The sequence below is a fragment of the Neodiprion pinetum genome, chromosome 1, assembly GCF_021155775.2.
Source record: "Neodiprion pinetum isolate iyNeoPine1 chromosome 1, iyNeoPine1.2, whole genome shotgun sequence".
NCBI classification, from domain to species: domain Eukaryota; kingdom Metazoa; phylum Arthropoda; class Insecta; order Hymenoptera; family Diprionidae; genus Neodiprion; species Neodiprion pinetum.
In genome coordinates this window covers 37961163-37986966 of record NC_060232.1, presented here as the reverse complement: position 1 = coordinate 37986966, position 25804 = coordinate 37961163, and the positions used below count along the sequence as shown (strand labels likewise).

Below are 25804 nucleotides of genomic sequence, written 5' to 3'. Positions count from 1 at the left end.
AATGAAACGAGAAAAAAAGACCGGCTCACCGGACGATTCTCAAAAAGATCTATCCCCTCCTAGATCACGGATCTGAAAAAAAAACCAGAAATACTCGTGCGATGAATTACGAAAATTCGTCAACCACGTGATATAATTACGCGATATTAGACCGATAAATAAACAATATATAAATTGGAACTACGCGACGATGAAATAAAACCTGAGAACCAACGACGCGGTCGAATCTCTCCCTCTTCTCACCTCGTTTCCTTTTTTATTTTCGTTGCTACTTCAAGAAGGAAGGCAGAGGCGAAAGTCGGAGTGTATAGATAGAGCTGGTTTTGTGTCCCTCCTCAAAAAAAAGGGTGAGAAATAAAGAAAACGAGAGGAAGAAAACGCGGGCTTTGCGACTCGATTGGCCGGGGCGAGGCGTCCTTGCCTAACCGAAGCCTCGTGTTGGGGTGTAGATGGATTTTGGTAACGGCGCACGATTGGCCGATGAAACCGAGCCGGGATCCGATTGGTCCGCGCTCTCGGCCTCTTAGTCATCGCTCCAGATATGGAAAATTGGCGGCCCGCCAATTTCGGCGGAAAAACTCTCTTAAGGGGCTGCACTGCGCTCTGTAACCTCTGTTATATTAAACGACCCCGGCTAAAAATCGAACGGTTAGGTAGAAGATAGTTGCGCAATGTTTTCGCCCGGCAGCCGCGACCCGATTATCATTTATATTTTTTTTTTATCTTCAATGCTTGCAAAAGCTGCTGACGCCATTTTCTTGTTCACAAGATTTGGTTTGCCCGCACCTTATTTGTTTTTTTTTCTATTTTATCCTCAGAAAGTGAACCCTGACGAAACTGAAGCACAAAATTTGCGCGAAATATTCACTCGAGGATAAAATATTCGCAGTTTCGAGTCAAAGGTTTGATATTTTGTAGCGTAAAAAATGGAGAAAAAATTTAAAAAATCGTCGACTTCTCTTTTCTCCCCATCGTTTTTTTTTTTTTTTTTTCAGAAACTATGTTATTAACGACGCCACAGTCGACGATTCTGGGATATGGTCACCACTGTATTACAACAATTTTCCATGAATTATTGCTGGTCACATTATGTCGGCTATTACACGGCTGAACGAGTGTCTGCTGGGATAAGAAATAACACAAAGCGAAGGTAGCGCATGCAGCGGATAAACGTCGAGGACGGGTTTGTATTATACGGGCATAACGCGGGAATGATGATAAATTACACCACGTATAATATGTACATATATTTTTCGGTCTATGGCGAATGAAACTCTCTCTCTCTCTCTCTCTCTCTCGTATGGCCTTCGCTGCGGTTTTTAAACGCGGGACTTTACGACGCTCAGCGGGCTTTCCGCACTGTCTCATTTCGCGCCCGAGGGGAGAAACGCGACGTTAAATTTTTTATTCTTTCTTTCCTTTTTTGCAGAAAAATGGAGACAAAAAAAAATAAAAAATGAAATAAAAAAAAAGAACACAAGCACATATCTCTTTTCACCCTCTGCGAATCTCCTGTTAACTACGGTTGAAGGCTGCGACAACTTTTACACAGTGTGTTACAACCCGATGTTTTCTAATTTTATTTTCCTTGAACTGATCATTGGACTTGCATGCCGTGTTGATCAAATATACGAAGAAGTCAAAACGGGTATAATATATCTGGGATATAGGTATGAAAAAAAAATTGTATACCCGAACCGTAGGGTTGTACATTTTTTAATCTATTTGTTTTTCAAGGTGTCACTCGGAAAACTTTCTGGCGAATACTGAAAAGAAATTTTCGTAAAACCTGAAGAAGGTAGGAAAATATTTAGAGTTCGCTACCGATTATTGTCATACTATTTATTTATTTTCTATGCGTACGCCTTACGGACTTATATATATATATATAAGTTTATTTTTTTCATATCGTGGTCCAATTAATCATTGTTCATAAAAATCAGTACTGAAAACGAAACAGGTACATCAGGGTGATGCGATATTCCTATTTCGGTAGCAAAAACTGTTATCCAAATTTCTCCGAGGCGATTAATCTTTCGGATAAAAGACGAGAACAGCCAACTGCGGAATCGTTAGGCGCTGTTTGCCGTTGATCGGTGAACGATTAACTGGACCACTATACAAAAAACAATAAACTAACGTATATACGTAAGCCCGTAAGGTGTACGCGTAAAAACAAATAAAAAATATTACAATAATCGGTAGCGACCTCTAAATATTTTCCTATCTCCTCCAGGTTTTGAGACAATTTTTTTTTTTTCAGCATTCGTCACAAATTTTTCGAGTGGCATCTTAGAAAACGAAAGTCAACGATGAACCACCCTAACTAACCGAACGCTTGTAACGTGTACATGGATTGGTGTAAACTTCGGTGCACGTTTCCTCTGTCTTGTAGAATGCACGATTCCTGATAATTATTATGTTGCACGTATATAGGTTCGTCTTTCGAACCGGATACCTTAATATACATATATATATACATATATATATATGTGTGAAGAATCGTGAGCAGATGTCGCATTATCACCTATAACGTCTTTGGATATTGTAATTACACCCGCTCGCGCGAGTCAGCACGTGAGTCTGCTTTTTTGAAATATCGTTTCACGTGGTGTCAGATGTGATAGGTAGTAGGGTAGTGACGTCATGTCGCGGTAAACTGTTACCTCAAACAAGAGCTCGCAATTACGCGCATTTGAGAAAACTCTTATAATTCGTTCCTTAAAAATGCTTTTAGCCGCCGGTTCATCAACGATTCGAAAATCGAATCCGCAATCTCGCTAATTTATCACCTCGAGGAGTCGGTCTGTATCGAGAGACTTCGATGAACCATAAATTGTATGAAAAACGCCGTTTCTTGCGGAGCCAATTTGCAAATCCACTTTCTTCTATTTTAATTCCGACATACGGCTCGAGCTTTCTATTAAAAAGCTCTAAAACATTGTAAACGTCACAGGACTCTCCGACCGCGAAACCAGTGTTTACTTTTAAGATCCTGAGGTCAGGGTTTTTTCCCTATGGTTCAAAATTTACCCTCCAACTGTAAGTCTCAAATTTAGCAAATCAGATTACGAACAGAGTTCGACATTTGTCATAATCTGGTAAGATTTTTACCGGAGTAAAGACAAGTTGACACGCGTATCTGCGATATATCATTTGGCGGGAAATTCAAACGATTCTCAGAACAAACGACGAATGGAGAAACTGATTCAAAACTCCTAACCTATAACTTCGGACAGCCAAGTGTAATACTTGTTTATTCAGATATGTAATATCTTTTGAGCCAGGGTTCCAGACGATCGTTTCTACCCAAGCAGCTCTTCGAAATGTGGTTACAAAAACCGCGTAGTTTGTTTCGTCGCGAATATAATCTGACACGGTATAAATCCCGTGGTTACGTAAATTTAGGTAGATACGGACGTCGTTTGGACGCGTGTGTGTCTGTATCGATCCTAAAAACGCGTCTTTGTCCTTCCAGCTTTAGTCAGTGTGTGGCCAATCGGTTTCCTAGCTTTATATTAATCTTGAACACCTGGGCAGCGTGGGCGTCAGCCATGACCCTCCCTACCATCATTGGGTCAAATCGGGCTTTCTACGACGTAACGGGTGTTCGGTTATAATCCATCAAATACGCGGAGAAAAATTTAACATGTTACAGTAACTAGAAAAATTTAGTAAAACAGGTATCGTTGAAAAAACTGTTTGAGTATTGTTGGAATTACGAAAAACGAGGTACGCCTAACCATTTTGCGCTATCGTCGATCCTTTTTTGGCAATTGCAACGCAAAATCAGTTTGTGAGGTTTACTCTACTTTTTTAGTTAAACAAGGCTTTAACGTCAATTTATCGTTGCACGAGCGTTAAATTTTCGCCACGGTTGCAAGAAAATATAGCAACAGCGATCGTGATGAGAAAGAATAGTAACGGATAGAAAAGTAATTTTCATTTTCTACCTGGAAATATATTTTTCGATTGTGGTAGAAAATGAAAATAGTTAAGGACCGAACGGTAACCGGTACTAAAAATTTCTCTCAGTGTCCCGGCGTGCACTTGGATCGAAAAAGTGTTTTTCCACAGGTCAAAGAGCTCAGCTACCCAATTTGATTCGAAACTAACGAATAAATTGAGCAAACGGGATAACGAATATCGCCTAATCTTTTTTTACAACGAATCGGCTGGACCGTTTTAATAACAAAAGTTAAAAAGTAAAGAAAAAACGTTTTTCAAAATCTCCAACATTTTTATTCGCACGCTGAAATAGCGAAACACGAGTGAAACAAAATTTCTGCTATGTGATCGAAATGAATCTAATCGAATTCGCACAACGCAAGCTAAGATATGAATAATTCGAAAAAAGGCTTCTTATAATCAGAACGTTCAAAACAATTTATAAACTCTGATGTTTTTGGTCATATTCCAATGTTTTCGGGCTCATTTTGCTCGCTGACTGAACGCGCAAGAATTATCCGATTGTAAGAAACGTCGAAGAAATTTTGCGACACAGTATCGTCGCAATGCCGGAATGTAACCGTTGACGAACGCTTGAAATTCTGACGGGAAAGTTGATTCGAATGAAATTAAAGTAGCTGACGGATTTTGACGTGATACAAAAAATAATTCAACTAATTCGGTATTTTTTTTTTATATTTTTGTCCCCGATAGAAAACCACGCGCGTCTAACTCACCGCACAGCCACGGACTCGCGTTGTGTAAATATTTATACTGGCAACTACGTGGTGTGATGTTTTATTTCCTTGATTTTATCGACAAATAAACTGATTTCGAAGGCTCGCCACTGCATGCACAGCGGGGGATTCGCGGGTTCACCGACCAAAAATAATACAGCCATACGCTTGTGCTTATAGAATCTCCTACGTTATATATGTGTTATTAATCTCGACTCTCGAAATTATGATTTCTCTCGTCAGCTTCGAGCTGCGCCGCATGTATAAGAGGCGCCTATATCGTTCCTCTGTACTCGACACTCTTCACATTCGAAGACTTTCGACGCCGCGTATATTTTCGGCGTCCCGACTCTTTCACCCGACACTTACTTACATCGTGTGTTTAGGTGTTCGTACTGTATATATGTATATAAGTATTGGGGTTGAATATTACTGAAAATTAAATGAAACGTTACGAAAGCGCCTGATTCCGAATTATTTTGGGGCGAAATTTGAAGTAAAGAAATCGTACTTTGAGGAAACGACAAACTTTCGACGGCTCAAAATTACGAAATATCAAGTTGGGATAGAGCGAAATTTCAAAAGATAAAGTTTACGTAGAGTAAAATTCGGAAGATTAAAATGTACCTGAATGGGTGTAAAAAATCAGAAAAACCGAAAATCAGAATGACCAGGATTCCGAACGTAAGAATGTCGAAAATCCAAGACAAAGAAAGATCAAAGAGGTGAAATTTCACCAAGCCGGAAATTCTCGCAACTAAAAATTTTCGGTCATCCGGAATTTCGATGTTTCAGATTTTTTGAATTTCTCATTTTCGCAATTTCGGAAGTTTTAAAATTCGGAATTTCAATGCCGCCACAATTTCATGAGTTCTTTTCAATGTGAACTTGATCAATTTCGAAAATAAACGCCGTTACAAATTATTCCTTGGCATTGTTACAAGCTTTCGTCGGTGACCGTTGAATTTCAATACATTCGGTTGAACAATGGAATGATAAATAACAATCTGCACGTACAGTTTATTATTATCCCTCTAAAATCGAGAGGTGAAAGTCTGCTCACATATGTAAAATTAATCAAAAATAAATACAGTAAATATGTGCAGCAATTTGTTGGATTAACCCGGTTAATCAGCGAGGTTAACGAAGTTGATTGTTTTCGTACCGTTCGCGAAACGTGATGCAGACGTAATAAAACATCTTCTTTTTCATTTTGTAACTCGACTTTTCTTTTTCCAATTTTTATACAAGAGTACATGTATAACAAGGTCTGCAACGATTTATTACACGTTCTTTCTTCTTTTTTTCACCTCTCTTCTTCCTACCTCATCATCACGTTGTTCAACAACTTCTGCAAAGCAGCCTCGTTCCCCAAACCTGAAACAATCATTTCGGACATCTCAGCCAAGTATAACAGGTAAGTAAGTAAAAGATTTGTTTATTTACCGAATCCCAAATTTTCCACAGGAATATATGCGACAGCTCCTGATTGCGCCTTAACTATTTTCATTTTCTACCACAATCGAAAAATATACTTCTAGGTAGAAAATGATAATTAGTTTTCCAGCCGTTACCGAAAAGTCTAGTATCCGTTACTATTCTTTCTCATTACGATCACTGTTGCTATATTTTCTTGCAACTGTTGCGAAAATTTAACGCTTGTGCAACGATAAATTGACGTTGAAGCCTTGTTTAACTAAAAAAGTGGAGTAAACCTCAGAAACTGATTTTGCGTTGCAATAACCAAAAAAGGATCGACGATAGCGCAAAATGGTTAGGCGCACCTCGTTTTTCCTAGTTCCAACAATATTCAAACAGTTTTTTTTAACGATACCTGTTTTACTCAACTTTTCTAGTTACTGTAACAAATGATTGAAAAATTTTTCTCAGTGTATAATATACTCTATTAGGCGTGGTTGGTACAAGCGTGTGTAAAATATAAGCACAAGGTACACACAAGAATACGGTCAAGTACACAAGTATTCCGTTTCGTGTTTACTTGTTACCTACTTACACGCATATGCGTTTAGAAACGGAACGAAATGGACTTTTGGTCAATATTTCGAACTGGAAAGTTTTCCCCAGAGAGAGAGAGAGAGAGAGAGAGAGAGAGAGAGAGAGACAGATTGCAGTTTATCAATCACAAACATTGGTGAAAGAGAAAGAGAAAGGAAGATATGGATCAAATATTGCAGATCATGATAATCGAAATGAAGTATACCGTCTGCAAATATTGTATAATAACTTTGTTTGTCATTGGTTGTTGCTTGGAAGTATACGCGGAAAGAAAAATGTTGTAGTTTTTATATCTTCTGCGGTGAATACACGGACAGGACTTTTTCACAAATCCGATAATAAGAGTTACGAAACAAATAGTAAGAATTACAATGTGCTTAGGTAGATCTATCACATTTTATGTAGAATTGACTCATATATTTACCGCAGGAGATGTAAAGTCTACATTCCATTTTCTTCCACGTAACTTGGACAAATTCTCACAACGCGTAATCGCTGAACTGCTGTTATATTTTTCATGGATAAAAATATCGAGATCCTGTTATTTGTTTGTTTTGTTTTACGATTGTCCGAATACGTGTAAGCGCAGGAATTGTATTCAATTGAATTCTCAACGATAAAAACTTGACATCTCTGTACCCGAATATGATGAATGCTTTAATACAGAAGGATTGATCTGATAATCGACGCGTTCACCAGTCCAATTTTTCGACATGTCTGAATGCCAGATAAAGAGCCAAGATAAATTGTAGAACCGAATTACGCTGCTTGAATTGAAGTTGTACGTAAGAATACTGATCAGTAAATAAATTTATTGTTATTGTATAAAATTTCCCTTCGATTGAATGTCTTTTTATAAAGATATTGTCAACGCAAGTATCGCTGTTATAACTATCCGAGAGTCTTGAAGAAGTTCCACAAAGAAATCTCATATTCGTAGCGCATGTTCTTGGCCTACATATACAGTTATAATTTCCCGTGAATTTACTTAATCTAAATAAATAAATACACGTATCACCGAAAGAAACTAGTCATTGAATAAACTAAATGTGTGGATACGGGCGGCGAAGTAAATATTCATTTGTCTCAATTCAAAAAAAAATGTTTAGTCGAATCAATTAAATTTCGTTGGACCAACAGAAGCATTTTGTTAAATTAACCCAGTATATCGCGTTCGCCGGATTTAGTTGAATCGGACGAATATCGCTTGACTAAAATAATCCTTTCTCTCAGTGACAGTGACATAACAATTATAACATGCACTTGAGTAATTGATCATTGATATCGCGGGTATATAAGGACTGGTTTATCAATACGACGTCTCGATAAGCGATTTTCATTGAAGCAGATGGAATACATAAATTTTAATCACACGTTAATCGCCTCTCGCTTCCACGCGGTAGAGAAGCTTAATCACGATCGAAATGCCGTTGCATCTTGAAACGCATCCAGGATAATTACGCGTAGGCGGTGAGAGATTTTTTTCCCCCGCAGTTGCGTGATGCGCATAATAATGGCGGAGGCAGGACGTCCATTTTGAGAATGCTCTCTGCAGGATACGCTCGTGACAATTACATCTGCGAATAAGCGGGAACCGGTTTCCTTGTAAACCCACACGCTCCGTCGGCGATCTGGTTGTTGAATTTAGGCTATTTCATTAAACCGGTAGAGGAGCTTCTCTTCGCACGAATACACGCTTACATTTCGACAACCTAACCTGACTTTGGTTAAAAAGATAAACCCCACCGTGTATGCCGGACTGCGATGCTTGTACGTATACAGGGACAATCTCTTGAGACTTGAAAATCAACCGCGCATGCGCCGAGTAATTCGATCTCATTGGTCGGCGAAATCTTCCCGCGGCGATATTTTTGTCTGCGATGCAGGCGGGCCAACCTACGCAAAATGTGTGCGTTTGAATTTTCAAAGAGCGTAAGCATTGAATTCCGATCGTTCTTTGAAGAATCGACTTTCCGACCCGATAACAAATGCTTCCCAAACCTTGCCGAGTCGCTGCCTGAATTATTTGAGATTCTAACCTCGAAAATTCGTATCAACTACATCGCCGCCGGAAACAAAGTTTGACGGCTGAAAACTCGGGATGGCCAGCCTGCGCGAACAGCCGATTAAACTCGCGCATGCGCGGTTCATTTTCAAGTTTCAAGAGATCCTCCCGGTATGTATACATTCGGATTTGCTCATTAAATTGAACAGTCATCAACACTCGGTGAAAAATTAATAAAAAATCACGTAACTGAGTCCACTTTCAAAAAAGACAACAAATTCATGCAATGTATAATGCGGCTTTGGCCTCGAATTGCAAATTCGTTCGAGCTTTGTTGTTTGTTAATACTTTGACGAGTGTAAAGTTCACCGGTCTGCTCAATTCTACGGCTGCTATTCGTGCGAGCATAATAATGTTCACACACTTTATTATACCCGTTGACGTGACTTGGCATAATTTTTTTTGTATATGATAGACGCGACTTTGTGAAAATATAGTGCAGTTTTGCTGTTTCGTTATTTTCTCCAACACTACTTGGATTTACCGAGAATTTTTCATTGCAAATATGTATGTTTGCGTGTTTGTGGCTTGGTTTTTTGGTGCTTTGTTATTTACCGGAGTAGGTTAAATTAATTATCTCACTCAATTTAAAGCCAACCTTCGGTGATATTTGCATCACGATGCTTATACAAAATTTGGATATCGTTCTGTTCATCAAAAACCTTTGAGAAATTGTCAGTTTAGGCAAAAAAAAAAAAAACTTGACACAGATCGATGTTACTTCAAAGGTATTGCGAAAATGTTTCAGGTGTTTGAATATCGCAGTTATAATACGACGAGAAAGTAAATATTGTGCAAAGCGCAGCCGAAATTTAAACACGTTAGGTTACAATTACATATGCATATAGATGTAACTAATAATTTTTAATATCGTGTTTCTGCACGTTTACGTAATCCTTATTTTCCACGATGATTATGCGATACAAAGTTACCGTCATTATTATTTCAATTTCAACATGTGTATAATTTGACGACTATATGGTGTAATTATAATAATTATAGCGCGATACGGTTATACTATATCATTGAGTGAACGTATACACATTGTATATTATTGACCAAAATTCGTTTGTAAATTGAAAAAAAAAAAAAACCGACACCACGAGCAAAGTCTTAACTGTTAAGCGTTGAAATGATCCGATCTCCTTTCAATTTACCTGAATTATTTTTAACATACCTGAACGTCTTTCAATCGGGTTGAAGAATCTTCAAAACAATCAGATTAGACCGCATCATCTGGATAAAGTCAGTCCACTGTCCGCTTAACTCGTATTAATCGTAGAATGAAAGAGATGTAACGTGTAGATACATAATATTATCGAGAGGTGTGACTTCGACTTAATCAATCTAATTGGTTAGCCGGTATTTACGCACACGTAAAAACGCGCGTGTGTGTATTTGTATATTATTTTTAACTGTACGTATTATTAGCCACAATATTGACACTGAGATATATCGATGAAGCGTACGTGTGATATGTGAAACGCGGAGCATAAACAGGAACTAAAATGTTTCTGCGTTAACTTCATCCACGGTCGGTTTCATTTTTGACCATAAAAAATCGTAGAAACGATGAAAACGTTACCAAATAACTAAAGTCCCATGTATTCACGGAGTTTAGCCGTGAAGCCCTTGGAACCGACGCTGGGCGACGTTATGCCACGTTGAATAATTTATTGATTTATCGATACGACAAGGAGGTTTCGAAACTGCCAATACCGATCAAATAAACAAATTGACAGTTGCAAAGAGCCCAGCGGGAAGTCCATCGGTTTATGGGTGTCCAAGGTCCGCGCTCAGGGGAGTTTCGTCACTTTACGTATGCACAACGTTACGAGGCTTGTGCAAGCTCGCAGATGTCCGAAGACGTAGACAAACGGATAGAAGGAGTGAATAAAGAGACGGTAAAATCGTAGACACGCCGCTATCTCGGACTGACTCACGAGTGGGCGTCGAGACGCCGAAATCCAGCAGCACAAAAAATCACGACCGTATAACGTGAGTGTTTCGACGCTGAAACCCGTCCGTCTGTCGATTTTAACCTCGTGTCAAAACCATTGACAGCTGCCAAGTATAATATAATCACCTATCCGCGATACGAAAGTTAAGAATAATTTACAGTACCTTCGATGCATCGATTATCGGAACTCCAACGAACGCGAGGATCAAGCGTTGCTTTTTATTCTTGTGCAGTTGTGACGAGAGAAAAAGAGAAACCATCCAAGGCCTGCAGGGACGGCTCGTCTACGAGAAAGAATGGAAAAATTCAACCTTTTATAAATAAAACTCCGAACTTCGAGACTGTATGGTCAATTTTTTCCTTCGTCGCTTCCGTGTTAAGTTTTTTCCACGTTTTTGGTACAGGAATCAGCTGAAGGTAACGATTCCGAATACCAAATCCAGCAGTATGTATCTCGGACGTTTTTTTTTCTTTGAAGTCGTGTATTGCAGAACGAAGAAGCGAAGAGAAATCGGCATTAAAGGACGCGTGGCAAGCGAAATATTCTCGTTTCATTGGGTGCTTGGTACCTGAACAGATGTTAATTGACAGTGATCTCTGACTGAGTGCCAATAAGCACTGGGATGTTCGAGAAGCGTAATATGCGTTCAAGTGCAGTAACGCGCGAGGGTTTTTTGTGCCAAGAATCGAGATCCGAAGAGCTTCAAAGCGGTACGCGGGCTTTTCTCGAATGATAAATATCAAAGCCAATATCCCCTTCTTTCCTTCCTTTGAACGAACAAGCAACGTTAAATCACCAGTGCCAGTGTGAAACCGTATACTGGATCACGAAGCATAACCGTAACTAGGTCGTCGTCCATCGTGTTCCGTTTGTCATCTGCGGTTATAAATCAAAGCCTAGACAACGTCTGGCCAACTGCCAGTGATTATTTACTCCTCAAACACAGCGGATAACGCACATTTGTAGCAAATGAACGGACTGCCTGCGAATATCAATCAGTCCCAAAGGATGAACGAGCTTCGAGTGACACAAGAAGGTCGAATCGCGCCGATGACAAACCTGCTCGAAAAGCACCGATTGCCGGAAACGTGAACTCGCCGATTCTCGATAGCTCATTTGGCGAAAGCCATACTCGTTTTTTCGTCTAAAAATATCTCACGTCTTCGTGGCTCGGAGGATGGAACCGATTCGTTCGTTGTCCTGGCGGATAAATAGGTACTCGCTTCCACAGGGGCCAAGAGATAAGGCTTTGGTGGGATCTACGCGTAGGAAATTTAGCCGGTATACAGAGAGCACTTGAATAAGACCATTAGCATACGTATGAGCAATAGCAAACGCGAGTGTTCGGTGCCGAAAATGGTCTATTGTGAGAATAGCGACGTTGTGTTTCACTCGGCGAACAAGGGCCTTGCCATTTTTCTCTTTTCCTCGTCCCGCTTCTTTTTATTTTCCGTACTTCCATGTCTTCGTTTATACATATACACCAGTTCCTACCTTTGCCTCACCGGAACGCGTCACGGACTACAAGTGTGTATTTCTTTGTATCTCTCCTCCGTTTGGGCTCCCGAGAAGATAAATGAACTTTGGTATGGACGGTAAGCTCGCCGTGGGCTTCTTAGAAATCTCTCAATACGAATCGTCGATCTCTTGTCAGACAGTGGTGGGTATATTAATGCTTCGAGAGGTAATTAGCTCCCGCTTTTGGCGTCGAGGATGTTTTACAGCGGATACTCGTTGGATGTTCGAAAACTTTCCATCTGACAAATAACGATCGAAATAAAATTGCGCAGAGTCGTTTCTGATCGGATTAAGACTCTACCAGGCATTTATTAGCATAAATTTTTACCGAACACGTGTTAATCGTAACGACATTCTTAAGCCATCTAGATCTCGACACTAGTATTCATTTATTCCGTTCTATGAATATTCCTAAACACAAGTCACAGAAAACAGTCTACACATTTTAGATACTTCTTACAAGGGGAGTGTCAAACTTGGGAATCACAGATTTCCATCACTTTTATATATATTGTAGGGCAGGGTCCCCTCAATAAATATATAAAGCGGCAAGACGCCATTCGTTTTTATTATTGAGAAATTTCAACTCAAAGTTCTATATGTAACTTAAGTAGAAGGAACCTTTTTACCGGTTGCAGCAATAGTTCCGTGGCGTAGCGGTAACGCTCTTGCTTACTGAGGGACCGAACGGCTGTTCAAGTTCCGTTTGAGTTACTTTTTTTTTTTTTTTTTATAAATTATTTAATACAAAAATAAATAATTAATAATTAATATTTCTATAAATTATTTTTTTATTTTTAAGTTAGGAAAAAATACAAAAAATGATAAAAATAGGATTTGTAATAATTATAATAACAAAGTAATCAATATTATCAAAAATAAAGTCGCTCAGTAAGCAAGAGCGTTACCGCTACGCCACGGAACTATTGCTGCAACCGGTAAAAAGGTTCCTTCTACTTAAGTTACATATAGAACTTTGAGTTGAAATTTCTCAATAATAAAAACGAATGGCGTCTTGCCGCTTTATATATTTATTGAGGGGACCCTGCCCTACAATATATATGAAAGTGATGGAAATCTGTGATTCCCAAGTTTGACACTCCCCTTGTTAAATTATATCAATATAAGAATTAGTTGGGAATGTTTTTTTTTGTGGGAGGGGTGGGGTGGGGGATTTTTCCCCTGCTAATTTTGACGTAAAATTAGTCGATAAAGTAATGCGAATAAAATCGTATCATTGCGAAACAAATGAATTATAATAAAATTCAAAGAGGTATGTATAATTGTAGTCGATTAGTGACTGGCCCAGTTTTAAAAGCGTCTACAGATGCAGTGATAAAAGTTTTCTTTACACCCATAGACGTGACGTATTGTACCCACCCAGCCGCACGACCGGCATGCGGCATCAGAAATTGACAATAGCGATATGAATTGCACGATGATAATATCGACACGTACCGCATGTTATAATTATTCCTCTCATGGGTAAAGGCGAGGCTTAAAGTCGTTTCGAGACCTGACCTGTGCCTGGAGTTATGCCGTGGGTATTAGATCATGAAACGACAATGTCCCTGATAGCAAGGTTTATATGGTTGTACGCTTGGAGGAATGTAAAGAAACAAAGAGGGAAAAAAAAATAAATAAATAAATAAATAAAAAATGCTAAATTGGTATCTTATAGGAGATAATTATAAAACATGCGAGAAATTGATGATTATTGTGTAATATATGACCCGGTCGGTTACCACGCGTGATCCACCTGCTGTATAATTAGAGGTACGGATTTGTGCCGCGTGTTTTGTCCCATGGAAATTCATCGGTAAACGCGTGCAGCATGCAGATACCTGCAAGGATACCTGTACGTACGCATGCGCGACATTCGATCGCGGAAAAAGCACGCGTGTAAAGCACACACACGGTGCAATTAGGCGGGAAGCGTTGCGCGGAAAACGGCCGGAGGGTGAATTGTGACTAAGACCGCGAACGCGTAATAAACGGGTGGATTACGCGCCACGCACGGGTCGTAAATGAACGATGCCTGCTTTAATCTCCGCGAGATGATCCAATAATTTGCAATGCAAATCCGCCTACAACCATCAATTTTACCACCTCTCTTGGCGCGCTGGTCTCCAGGGACACTCTTGCCTCATGCACGCTGCACTGAAATGCGATAATACAAAACCAACGCACGGCGTTGAATACGAGAATCGATTTCGTCATGCTGCGACAAGTCGGGGGGGATGTCGTACTGTTCTTTGTGCGAAAAAATTAACACTGTGTAGCGATGTTTCCCTGATCATGAAGGTGCCAAGTTTTGACCCTCGAGGCGACGCTCATCAGGACCAAGGACACGCAATAAGAACGGTGTATAACTTTTGATGGTGAATGTCAGGCTGAGCTTTCAGTCTAACCAAAATATTGCACAGGTTTTTTTTTATACTGTTTCTTGTAGATTTTCACTCACCGAAACCGAGAGAAACACTCTGAAAGGTCCCATCAAGTCAGGTTTTTTTTCTTAAACTCGGTGTACGTAGTTTCATTTAGAGCGAAACTCTCGTCTGACTCGAAATCTGGTATTCTGTTCTTTTTTGATCGTAGAAATCCTATGCAAAAGTGATTTCTTACTTGCGTTTAACATGTACTAGAGTTAGACTCAAGAATAAATAGAAACAGGGAAACAGAAAATGAAAAGCGGAAGTGTCTTCGGATGTGTATCAAAGAAAAGAAGCAAAGGTCTCATAGGCGAAAAGTATAAACACGGAAGGTTAAATAAATTTCGTAAAGATATTGTTTGTTTAATTTTATACGAAATATTTTTTAGCTCTTTGTAATAAAATGTTGGTGTTTTTCATTATTGTTATGCTTTTTTTATGCAACCGCCTTGTGTTTTGCAAGAATACTGTACTCGACGGAGGGAAGTGGAAGTTACCAAAAACATCCCATGGAGCAGAAGAAACAGACTTTTTTGCATATCCGTGTTACAATCAAACCAGAGTGACACGATGGTTCGGTATTTCTTAAATCTGCACATGTGGGCCACTTCCTCAGACCTTCGCACGGTCCCGTTTTCACTCTCGATTCCATCACCGTTCGTTTCGCGGACAGGTTACGGATCGCTGTCACTCACCTGCCGCTGAATAGATCATCGCGCTATTCGAGTGTAGGATAAACTCGATCTCCATCGATCCTTGTAATTCCGATTTCAGCTCTGATTTCATGCCGCTGTTATGCTCAATTGTGTTTACACACGCGCGGCTCGCACCTAGATGTCAGATCGTGCCCAGTCATTACTGTCATTCAATGTGTAGGTGGGATTCTGTGCCGTATCGTTGAGATTATGCTGATTAACCGACGTAGGCATTATGCAATTACGTATTGAAATCAGTCAGGCTATTGAAGACCGTTGCGAATTCTCCACGAAGAGTAACAGAGAGAGAGAGAGAGAGGGGGGGGGGGAGAAATCGGGAAGCGGTGATCGAGATCATCGCTACACAATAGCTGACTTGCTGGATTGAATCATTAATTCATCACCGCAGAGGTCAAAATCTTGTGATTAATACTGCGCGCAGGTTTTAATGCGACTCGTATTGTATGCTATTATTCATATTTATTTTGGGATATGTATGGTGTCGGCTTATACGATTTTGGCTCTTGAAAGCAATGCAATTAACGAAGAATACAACCGAAAGTCTAGTCTTTCAATTAATTCCATAGTACGAAAGTTTTTACTCGCAATCAGGGAAAGTTCGTGTTTTTTTTTTTACGGTATTGCCTAGACGTAGAATTATTTCAAAACTAGTCGTATATATATCCGAGTAAATTGTCGGTGGTGAAAACTGACGGGCGATATGCCAAGATAGATTAATAACGAAGATTACGAGGAGATACGTGACAGGCAAGGAAAACTCCGCGTCACGCTTCGCATTTTAACATATCCATTACATTCATATTTACGATCGTACATTCATGTTTTTGACTGGGTTACAATCCGGGCAATGGCAAGAGAGATTCACGGCTCTTGGTATTGCAAAAAAATCAATTACCGTGCTGTCTTTTAACACTTCTACAATTACAGTGAACATGGCGGCCATGATGCACGATCGAATGTCCCGTATTTCTGGGCTTCGTAACGAATCACGAAATCAATTGCCGTCAGCAAAAACTGGAATTTCAAGTAGAGTGAGAAAGATTGAATCTGGATTAACGGCTGATCGGCAAAAGCTTGCGCCTTTTCACCACTCGAGAAGTTAATCCCGTATTGTAATAATATCGGCGCGACGTGCGTAATAATAATACCACGGTCAACTCGAGTTGAGTATCACTGTCGAGTGTCGGTCTGTTGGGCAGGATGTGGGAGGTGAATGTCAAGGCTAACTTGCACTGGATCCCCCTTCTCTCATCGCCCGATCACCATTCGTCGCTGATTGTGTTTGCGTTCTCTTCGCTATCTTCTCTGTCTCGTTCGCACTGTTTTTTTTTTTTTTTTTTTTCTGCTTGTTTGTTTTTTTGAACCTTATCGTTTTATTATTTCTTTTGTACTCCAGTCTCCTCTTTCCTCCTCAAGCTCTTCATCAGTCTTGCCTGATATCATCGTCCCTCTTTTCTCCTTCGCTGTTAACGCTGCGGTCTTCATCGACAATTTTATTATTCTCGGCGGGGCTGGAGGATTGGAAATTTCAGATATCGATTGCGAGCATAACGGATTCAATGCAACGTCAACATTGCGCAGGGATAGTCAATTTGTTTCAGAATTCGAGTTCATCCGCGAAACTTTAGCAGATAAGAATATCGCTGATTGCCAACTTCTGTGAAAAGGAAAATTCAGTAAAAGTTGCCTTGAAATACAGTCGCAAATTTTGGTAATTCTGTGTGAAAGAATTGCCGTTGATACGGGATAGTATAACGGAGGACCATTATTATACGTATGGGATCTATCGAGTGAAAGATATTAAGCTACGATAAAACTAATGAAAACGACGTAGAGAATTTCGCGGGGCTAATTCCACGAGTGATTCTGTTATTTATAGACTTAATTGCCAATAGAATCACTATATTGCCGGGCGATAGAACCAGATAGTCCACTTCTTTGATCAGCAGCGACAAAACCAATCAGCGTGAGTAAGTGTATCATTGGTTCTTCGAGCAAACCGCGTTGCTATGGTTACTGCAGCGAGAGGAATACGACTGACCATTCCTTAGCTTCGCATCTGCCTTTAGGTCACTCTGATGCATTGCAGAATGTCTTCCGGATCGATTCCAGTTCATTTGTCGACGAGGAAGAGTAGAAGACTCTATCAAGGTTGCGAATAAATTTTCTTCCAATATTTTTCACGCCCGTTTAAACGGCAGCACAAGGTCAAGATGGCCGCCGTTGTCTCACTTGCGATTTCATTTCGGCTCTATGATCATTTCCAGCGTTCATCAGTTATCGAGAGGTTATTCAGGGCAATCAAATTGATGGCAAGGACTGTTCAGATGTGATTCTGGCATCGACGAAGGGCAAACACAGCGAAAATTTAGCCTAGAAATTTCACTCGCATCTATGCTCATGGGTAAATTCACTCTTTTTACTCGGTTCACTCTTCATTTTGAGCACCATGGCTCATCGGCACGAAGGGTGATAAACAGTCGTCGAATCGGTGAATAAGGATTATCATTCATCCAAGGATTACGCGGCTGCGACTAGCAGGTACCGAACCAAACCTAACCTGGCTTTGAAAAAGAATTATTATCACAGTTTTATGACAGCTCAGGGACTCGCTCTTGAGTTTAATATAAATTGTTCGTTTTGCGAGTTACGAGACGGGGTCGGAAGGCATGGTGCTCGATTGGGAGAGCGAGAAGCTATTATACACCGGAGGGATATTACACGCGATATGCACTCAACGATGAAGAGCTAAGAGGGCGATCGTTTTGAACTCGACACCGTGCACCGAGATCCCGGCACCCATACATATGCATAAGTCTTCCGGATATGAACGTAAGGGTCAAAGTTGAATAATTGGGGTGATTCTCTGAGGAATATATTATGGAAAATGTGTTTCCCGATTTAATCCCTTGAAGCTCAATGCGATGGGATATCTTCCACTGTCAAAGACAGCGTATACAAATTTTTACATAAATCGATATTTCAATTAATGGTCCACTGCATATTTGAGATAAGAAACTATATTTCGAATAAATCTGTGTATCGTGGTTTTTTCTCTTTCTTTCCTCAGGTTGATCTTTCGATTGCTCACTGCAATTTCGTACCTTCGATATATTGGATGAAAATCTTTATCGAAGTACAGGAAAAGAAGAATGAGTGTAGAATTCAGCCCATCTGACACGTGGTCAAAAAAACTTTCCTACCTATTTAGAAAAGACTCGGGAATTATAGGTTCATCCTCAACCGACAGTTTAAATAACATTATGACCATAATTAAAAAAATGTGCCCGTTTCTACGAACCCATTAAAAAATAGGTAAATACACTGGTGACAGTCTGGTCTCTTTTGTCAAGCCCTCATCCGTCTATTGTGTACAGTCATAATATCCGTAAAAAGTTCTCGGTTCCCGGCATGCATAGTCCAGTCTTTGACATTTTAACCGTCAACGATCTGGTTGACCCGAGGGTAACCGAAGCCATCTGGAACAAGGTAAGTGTACCAGTTATTGACCCTGTCCCAATTATTGACCTTTTCTGGTTCTATCTGTTCGATCCTTAGTTCTAAAATTACCAAAAAATAACTGTCTAGTGATTGGTTTTAGCCATCGAGAAATTCACACTTATTGGTATCGTCAATTTATAATTGTGGAAAATAAAAGGGTCAATAACTGGTACACTAACCTTAAAAGACTATTTATTTCTTTATAGTCATTGCAAATTCACCCAGACATGGATGAACAATATCGAAGGTGCAAACAGCAACTGTCCGAATTTCGTTGACAGGTGCGTAAGTGTTTTTTGCATGTAATATATATACTCATCAAGAGCTATGCGGTGATATCGCGCCATTTCGAGTCCAATTTTCATCCGAGCTGCAAATTGGCCGACACGTTACGCGAGTGCAGGACACACACACACACGCACACACACACACGGTGCCTAATAACGCGATAAGTGGCGGCATATTTGCCCGGCGCTGGATGGGCGTAACGGAATAAGTGCAGACGCGCACAAGTGCGAAAGTACGCTTATTACATACACCGAGACGAGTGAATCCCGACGTATGCATTAAAAAGTAAAATCTAAATATTCGAGAACGGACAGGCGTTTAAATGGTCTTCCAGTGTATGAGAGGAGTTGAGTATAAAGCACGTACATACATCGGTCGAAGTGTAAATGTTCGTACAATTGTCGGGGGCAGGTCGGCTCCACTCAGGCGACCAACAATACGCGCATGTGGGAGTAAATCAGCGTGCGGTTTGCTGTACAACAGCTTGCCTTGTAGGCGACGCACAATGTTGCCGCTTGTACATGTTTGATCTAAAAATACGTACATTAGGCGACAACACCGAGAGGAAACGGCGAAACTTGGAACACTGAGGTTCCAGACTACGCACGCGCTGGAGAGATTTCGAATTTTCATGCAGGCTTGCCAACTCAACCTCCAGCTGTCAAACTCGACTTATTGAGGTTATGTGGAACTTTTTTTCTCGTGGTAATCAGATATCGAATATTTAACGGAGTCATTCGGCAAGACTTTACAAACATTTATCGACAACTATACGACGACATCGAGTCATCGTGAAAACGCAATTCCAATTCGACACTCGACGTCTCGTGTCTCGTTTCGATCACGTTTGCTCCCCTGCTTTGCAGACGAAAATACAGCGGCGACCAATAGAGTTCGATGATTTTGCGCATGCGCGAAAATGCGCTGATTATCTTTCATGATTCTGAAGCGGTTTGGTGTCAGTGCTGTTTTTTCTTCGGATTTCAGGTTGCATTTGTCGTGTGTCGACTGTCTGGGAGTCGGATTTTACTCAACTTATCACTGCAGACGATGGGCCACCCATACGTGCTACACGATTTTTCGCTTATTGCGTATCGATCTAGCCGACAGCTTCGCGTGGCTTCGCCTGCGCTAATATACTTTACAAGTGTGCAACACCTTATCGCACGCTTGCCGTAATAACTAAGTGGGCAACAATCAATTATGCATGACCTAGAGTCGATTAATCATATTCCTAGGTCGAAATTCCCGGAAATCAGGGCATTGTTCACTTGACAATATATCTAGATTAATTTTTTATTTCGTTTTGTTTTCTCTATTCTACCGTCGACTATATCCGCTATACAATGAACAAAAAGAATTATATTATTATAGAATGGAAACCGTATAATAATAGATGAAAAAGGAACGGCATTCCAATCTTATGTAACTCATTCGAGCCTGTTCACGTGCGCTTAGAATCTATTGTGTATTGATCGGCAAAGAATTTTGTTTCCTTAATTCCAAATCCCCGATCACAAAAAATGAACATAACAATATTGTTCGAGGACATTGCCAGAGAATTCGCAATTGAACGGTAAATGCGATAACATTTCCGTGCAGTCACGTAAGATCAGAATTTTCGTAAACTTTGCCTCGTGCATAATGCTGATTGTCAACAATGAAAGGTAAAAATTGATTTGTACGGATTAATGAACGACTAATAATAAATTCTGACTTTTTTCTATCAAAGTCATTCGCTTTCCAATAAAATAAAAGCTTTCAATTTACTGTTAGCTTCCAATACTTTTCACCGCGTCAATATTCTTCCGCTGTACAGAAACAATCGTAATTATCATAGCAGGCATAAATGGTCTGAAATAATGTTCTATTCGACCGTGAACAGTATTTCAAAGTGCATATAATTAGCTAAGTCCTCGTTATCCGACAAAGCGAGATACTAATTGATAAAAATATGAGTTTTTAATTATTCTAATAAACACGTAAGACCGATGTGTGTATGGGTGTTTCGTACGGACGTGTACCTCACTTTTGTTTATCGGAAAACAAGAACGCCGGAAGAACGTGTGCGACACTTGTCCGTGTTCACAAGCCTTACACAATCGTAAGCCGCAGCTAGATAACGTCGAAGAAACAGGACGACGCGTCCGTTGGGAGCTGCTAATTATCACCGCATGCAGTGGTCGTCATTGGGAATTTTTTCAATTTACGATCTATCATTTTTTTAATCTTCTCTTCCGGTACTCATTTTGTTTACAACGATGAAGATAAAAGCTGTTGAAAGCAGAGCGCCTATTATAGTTTCATTGTGAAAAGATTATTCCTGACGAGTTGTTGCAGACCTTATATATTATATATAGATATTTGAAATGAGATTTAGAACGCTCTCTGATAGAAAAGCAAAATTAGTTCTAATTCATTTTCACCATCAAGTTATACACGTACCGTTCAATATTCTCTCTAGAGTATAGATCATTTATCCTTCACGCGAGTGAACATTAATCTTCGTACTGTTACGATCTATGAGGCTAAGCAATCCTACATAGTATAAGGTATATACCTAGTTTATGTTCCTTACTCTCTCAAATTTCCAGACTCCATGGTCGATGATCCCTGACATTTTAAGGTTTTACGACCATTCGCTGGCGATAATTTTAATGAGTTTCGAATTTCAAGCCGTTTCTTTTTCAAGACCATCGAGCCGTTATCTTGAAGTGAAAAACCAAACAAGGACTGGTTGTCCGAAATTTCTCCCGGTGAGTTTGACACACGGTGTTAAAAATTGAACCGATTGGTTCGAGAGGAATTGACAAGTAATATATGGATTATCCATGTATATGGTGAAGAATCCGTTTCCGTTGAGGTTAATTCATGAACCCTCGTGGCGGCCATTTGTCTACGGCAACAGCTGAATTGCTGTAGAATAAAACATAACGAGCCTCTACAGACAACTGCTGCGGAAGGGAGGGAAGTACCGCAAAGTTGTTAGCGAAGGGTTGCATCCCCGCGCTGTTGAAAGTGAAAACGATTTACCGCCCGATCGATACCTACACCCTATAGGTACCGCGTACACGTGTGGACTGGGGCGGTTAATTTTTTTAAATCTTTTTCCTTTAAGGTGCAATTCAAAAAATTTGTGACAGATACTGAAAAAAGAAAATTGTCGTAAAACCTGGAGGAAATAGGAAAATATTTAGAGGTCGCTACCGATTATTGTAATATTTTTTATTTGTTTTTACGCGTACACCTTACGGGCTTACATATATACGTTAGTTTATTGTTTTTTGTACAGTGGTCCAGTTAATCGTTCACCGATCAACGGCAAACAGCGCCTAACGATTCCGCAGTTGGCTGTTCTCGTCTTTTATCCGAAAGATTAATCGCCTCGGAGAAATTTGGATAACAGTTTTTGCTACCGAAATAGGAATATCGCATCACCCTGATGTACCTGTTTCGTTTTCAGTACTGATTTTTATGAACAATGATTAATTGGACCACGATATGAAAAAAATAAACTATATATATATAAGTCCGTAAGGCGTACACATAGAAAATAAATAAACAGTATAACAATAATCGGTAGCGAACTCTAAATATTTTCCTACCTCCTCCAGGTTTTACGACAGTTCTTTTTCAGCATTTGCCACAAATTTTTCGAGTGAGAACCTTAGAAAAAAAAAAAAAAGAAAAGTTTAAAAAATGTACCAGTGTAGACACGAGAATCTTGCAGCTTAAGAGATAAGTATGCGGGTGTCTGCGATGTACACAAAAATGCCCACATTCAGGTGGGTGTTACGTGCTAAGTGCGTTACACGTAGATACGCATGTAGCGAGGTATAATCTGGGCGTAGTCGCACTCAAGGCTTTTACCGAAACGATTGAGAAATCGGTTTACCGAATTGCCGGAGAATTTTTACCAGGCGATAGATTTAAAACGCACTTCCACGTCTCTGTGGGTAATTTTTTTATTTTATTTTCATTTACCATTCGTCTCTCTTTTTTCTCTCACGGATCTCCGCGCGGGTTTTACGAATTTTTCTAGGGAATTAATTTTTTTTTCCACCTTTTTCCTGTTACGCAAACGCGGGTATTTTGCACGCTCAAATATACGCCAACGACGGTAAAAAACTTAATCATTTTTGGCTTGAGTGTAAGCCTGAAAAGTGTCTGATCGTTATCCTCGTTTTGTTATCATTTTGAGATTCGCAGTGTCACGATTTATGTTTTTTTTTTTTCTTCATATTTTACTTTGTTTATTTTAACGGTTCTTTTTTTTTTTTTTTTTTTTTACTGTTCTTCTCTTCCTTCTCGATGCGATACCTCGAATTTGTATCCGAATGGTTTCTCACATCCGGCTTTTTCCTGGTTTTGCCGCGGGCACCATATCCGAGCCTTAAATTATACGCGTGTCGTAAATTTTCAGGTTTTATACCCATCCGGAAAAATTGCTTCCAGGAAATCCTCGAGGATAAGAATCCATCCCTTTTCTTCTAAACCGTATCTCTCTTTCTCTCTCTCTTTCTCTTACTATCATTTCTATACAGGTGTATTATAACAGATACATGTGTAGGAATAAACTTGATAACAGTCTTCAAACATTCAGGCTTGGCACGCCTGCCAAAAATGATCCATACTTTTATACAGATTATACCAATCTTCGATCTCAAATTACATCTACAATATTTCGTCTGTTATATCAATCAACAGGATGTGCCGTCCATTAAACGAACAGAAAACCGGGACGCTGCCAAAAAAAAAAAAAATCAGAAAGTAGTAACCACACAAATCGGCTGAAATAATTTTCTACATTTGATTTAACGTAAAATTTGTCAAGCTGAAGTCATCGACGACAAGATTCTCCACTAAATCAGGAAATATTTGTTCCATAAGTACGATTAGCAATTAGGTATTCGCTAAAAGAAGATTCATAAATTATCAGAATTTTTATTTATCATACGAGACCGTATTTTTTTAAAATAAAAGAAGAAAACTTTGCAATTGAACGGAAATAATATATTCGAAAGTTGTAACAAAAAATTACTAACTTACATCGTTCTGGAATTGAGTGGTGAAACGGGTGATAAGAAGAAAAAAAAAATCTTTGCCTACGTTTAGTGAAGAGTTTAATAATTCTTCGTAAAAATATCAAGTTTGATTAAATTTTGCTAACAAGTAAAAAACTTGCGTAATGTTTTCACACAAGTTAAAAACGAGTACCTAGCATAATATTCACGGGATAAAAGGAATGACGATAATCGTAACCCGGTTAATTAAATTTTAATAAAAATTCTTTCATCCCTTGCCGCGAGTGAAGTGGATGTCGGGGGCGACGGGATGGGCGGGGTTTGCCGGTAAAACGAGACGCGGCGCCAAGCGTCTCGGCGCCCAGACTTTCAGGGGCCGCACGCACGTTGACCGTGAACTGCAGGCTTCGCTCTGACTCCAAGAGGATAGATAAGCCGACTCGAATCGAAGTAAGGGTGAAACCGGTGCCCTGTCACATTACCGTCAACATCAGAGATACGACCAGGTCAACGCGCAGCGAATTTCATTTTCGTAAGAATATTTTTCACCCTAATTAGAAAAGCATATTTGTATTTTAGTTTATAGATATAATCGTAATTTACATTTCAGAAAAACTCGAACGATATTTAAACACCGTCTTTGATATCCGTCTTTTGCAAATTTCAGGTACGAAAGGTCGAAAAGAATATCAATTGTTTCACATTCGCGTAAAAAAAGGAAAAGACCATCTGCAAATATTTGAAAAATTTTCAAGTTACGAAATTCTTAAAATTATTTTGGACCAAGAAGGATGATAAACGCGAGAAATTAAACATTGGGAGAGAAAAAAAAAAAAAACCGCACCTCAATGGTTTTGTTTCTAACATCAGGTTTACCCCGCCAACCTTTACAAGACGCATGCTTACCTATACAACGTCTGTAAAAAGTTTGTAGATTAAGGGTGATCGTCTTCGTCCAGATTTATGACCGCGAATCGCGTCGCGCGAGATGTACCAAAAAGTAAGATAACTTTTTGTTTGCTTGGTCCGTTCTTGCCCGACGTGCCCAACGGCGTGGGAAGGTGAAGAGAAAGGGGCGGGTGGGGGGGGGGGGGGGGGGGGGGGGTGTTTTGTGCGCCGAGGGGGGTGTTGGTAGTTAAAGTTAGGGAGCCGCAGCCAAAATAACTGACGATCGATAAGTGCAAAGGGGTCCGTGTACTCCGTGGCGGTCGTAGTTCCCTGCCCCCTGACCCCTCCTTTCGTCCGCGCCGTTTCCCCTCCCCGCCCCCGCCCCCCGCGGCGTCTAACGGATTCTTTGCGCTAGGCGTCGTCGTCGACGAGAAAAGGGAGTAGGAGAGGGATATTTATTCCATGCAGCTTTGGGGCAGTCCCCTCTTGGCTGCATGCAGGGTATGGTAGGTATTCCATTCCTCCTGGATACGATCTATAATTTCTGTATATATGGGGTCACTGTATTCCCCTGGCAACACACGCTCCAAGCATCTTATATATTGTGGGTGGTGGTACACCCCTGAATTGTACCACGGCACTTTCCTCACCTCGTGGTCCCTTCCCGGGGAAAATACACCAGACTATCTCACCCGAGTGCCTCGGATTTA

The 25804-nt window shown here is 40.0% G+C and overlaps 1 long non-coding RNA gene across 9 annotated transcripts in view; it reads right to left on the bottom strand.

Annotated features, from left to right (window-relative positions):
• Window positions 1-25804, bottom strand: part of LOC124219172 (uncharacterized) — a 76209-nt gene that overhangs the window by 12528 nt on the left and 37877 nt on the right. For 4 of the 9 annotated variants that reach the window (XR_006883331.1, XR_011177715.1, XR_006883329.1 and 1 more), the window contains exon 3: window positions 5851-6062. This is a non-coding gene — a long non-coding RNA (uncharacterized lncRNA). Of the gene's footprint in view, window positions 1-5850; window positions 6063-9943; window positions 10402-15372; window positions 15444-25804 lie in introns of those variants that run through there. The other 5 variants (XR_006883336.2, XR_006883328.2, XR_006883334.2 and 2 more) reach the window with 5 other exon arrangements.